Source organism: Hakea prostrata, chromosome 8, assembly GCF_041222555.1.
Source record: "Hakea prostrata isolate BN-2017 chromosome 8, UWA_Hpros_2, whole genome shotgun sequence".
Taxonomy (NCBI): domain Eukaryota; kingdom Viridiplantae; phylum Streptophyta; class Magnoliopsida; order Proteales; family Proteaceae; genus Hakea; species Hakea prostrata.
Genome location: NC_142607.1, coordinates 6,815,821 through 6,818,855, shown reverse-complemented (window position 1 = coordinate 6,818,855; position 3,035 = coordinate 6,815,821).

Here is a 3,035-nt window from a genome sequence, read left to right as displayed (position 1 = left end):
ATATATATATCAACATTCAAATGTTTAATATTTTGCAAACTTACAATAAGAAACCCTAACTATACCCGATGCGAATTAAGTTGGGTGCTGATCTAGCAACATGCAAAGACATTCAAAGTCTTTAAGTAAGATCTGGTTTCCAGTGTAAAGTAGAAGTAAAGTTTGAACCCAGCTAGAGACATTTTCTTGGTTCGAATGTGAGAAGAGAATAATGAAACTTGACGAAGTCAAATACAGTATGTAGCAATTGGTTAAAGCCCCTTGACTCATAGCGACTTCAAACCTCATATCCTCTCAGATAATCCTATGGCGGGAGTCCAAGGCGCAGAAGACGATCTCCAGTGTTTCTGCCATTACTGGATTTGTTCACTTCCATGATACACGTATAACGTTAGACATCAAACACCTTTGTGCAGAGGAGATTTCAAGACTAGGGCCTTGTTAAACAAGATAATGGCAGCAAAGGAATGCATAAGTAGACCATAGATCCATGAGAGAGACAACTGATCTTCGCCAGGAACAACATGGATATCATTGAATCATTCCATAACTTGTTTCTGGAATGCCTCGAGCACCAATTCCAGATTTGTAGGCTCCTGTTATCTTCACAGGATGAACTTGGTCATTCCTAATACTCAATATTGAATGACGAAAGACACAGAAGAACCCCTGAAATCCGTCGCAATCATCTTCATTCACATGAGAAGACAAATCCCACCCCCCCCCCCCCCCCCCCCCCCCCCCTTCAACCCGGGGCCAAGCATTCCCCCCCCCCCCCCCCCCCAATTTTTTTTTGGGGAAAAAAAAAATGCTCAATTGAAACTTTACCTAGCAACGTAAACCCAGTTGGACCAATTTGGTCAAGCAATTATGAATTTCACATTTTTGTATGATTACTTGAATTCATGAGGTTTCAGATTCACCTGGCCGAATTATCACATGCTTTTGGTTCAAATCAGTCACGAGAAATCTGAAAATTTTTGGTGAATCTGAAGGCTTCAAGAGGTGGAGTATGAGTAGTTCGTTGCAAAATAAAAATATCATACTAAGAACATCCAAATTTGCACTATATGGGTATGAAGTTTGAAGTCCATGTAAGTTAGAGAGGCTTCTTTTCTAAATTTAGAGGAAATTCCTCAATCAAAGGCTCAATCAAAGGAATTGGTAGGGGAGATCAAGGTGCGAACTTTCGGCAAAAATCGCCGGTTCGCACCTTGGTGAAATTGGCGAATCGGCGAACTTTCGGACCCTTGGGCCTTGGCCCCACATAGGTATTCAGACTTAAAAAAAAATGTTTCAAAAATCTCCACGTACCATGCTTCAGTCTTATCTTAAGTCTCAAAAGTGAATTCGTGTCCATTATGTAATTGTGTTGTCAGGTCGCCTGACTCAAGGTGAGAAATATCATCATTTGTATTGAAATTATGCATAAAAAACCTTAAAATATTGCTTGCAATTTCAAGTTGAACAGTGATACTCTCTGCAACTATGCAAAAATCAAGAACGACGAATGGTGAATACTCTCTGCAACTATGCAAAAATTCAAAACGGCGAATAGTGAGTGTTGTTTGCAAAGAGCTCGACCCTAAGGATATCTGCAGAGGCGATTTCAGATCATATCAGATCGTCAAACTCATTTTCCTTTCTTTACCAGTTCGTTGATGAGTGAAGATCGTTTATGCTTAGCCATTCGAACGGTGCATCGATTTAACCAAATCGTCTATTTGCACATTTTTAGTCGAATCAGCATAATCCTCATTCAGTACTTTGAATTCCATCCTCAAACACGCCGCTGCAACACCTATTCCACCCCATCGACAATGGCAACGGCAACCACCACAACAGAGAAACGAAGGAGTAAAAGTTTGGATTAATAGCAAATTCCGGCGATTTGGGTTGAAGTGTCGGCGAAAATCGCCTATATTTCGCTAGTTCACCGGCAAATCGACAATTTAACGGCGATTTCCGGCGACTTTTGACATATGTCGCTTTTGCCCATTGTTATATTTCGCCCCTCCTCGAAACTACCGAAATTTCAATGTTCCATGGGGGAGATACGCAGATGCTCTTGAGAACATAAATAAGAAATATATCATAAATAGAGGGTCATACCCTCGTGGTAAGCAAAAAACGTTCACTTACTCTTTTATATCATTCTATGATTAAGCTTTGCTTGGAGCCTTAGTCTAATCCCTGACTGATTTGACCTTACTAGCCGGCCTCCAACCAACAATGATTGCATGAATAGCTTTTGAGACTATTGGGACGTGGATCAAAAGCAATAGTTTGACGCCGTCACTAGGAATGACAAGTCATGGCAAGACAAGCAAACAAAAAGCCTGGTTCGTAGGGGTGGTTCATTTACCAAGGAAAAGGATGAACAAATCTTGTCCCGAGCTAACCACGTTCACGGACGAAGATCTAGAGGGGGTCTTGAGCTCGCACAATGATGCAATTGTCATAAAGATCAAGCTGGAAAATCAGGAAGTGCATTGGGTTCTAGTGGATCTCAGATCATCAATCGGTCTACTCTCATATGAGGCATTCAAGAGGCTGAAACTTGAAGATGTGACGACTCCTTGCGGGACGCACATGTACGAGTTTGCAGGCTCCTCGACAGTATCAGAAGGGACAATCCAACTCGACTTGGGGATCGGGACTTCACCTTGGGACTTTGTGGTTGGATCCACATTTATTGTGCGGGATTAATCGGCATATAATGTGATACTCGGAAGGTCAACGCTTAAATATGTTAGACAGTTAGTGTAAACTCAGCCCTAACCTTGACCCGGAAACCTTGTTATTTGTAGGTCCAGTGACCCGAAGTAAAATAAGAAGTCAGCTTTGGGCCATCCCAGTGGAGGACTTGTTGTCTGGCTTTGAATCCATGAGAGTTGATGATGAAGTTCTATTTATGGCAACTGAATCTTGATGAAGATCGGATTAGTTGATGGACTTGGAGTGGTCTCTATCATGGTTTGAAGGCATTTCTACCTATTAGGTAAGTCACTTGATATGTGTGCAAAACCCTTTAG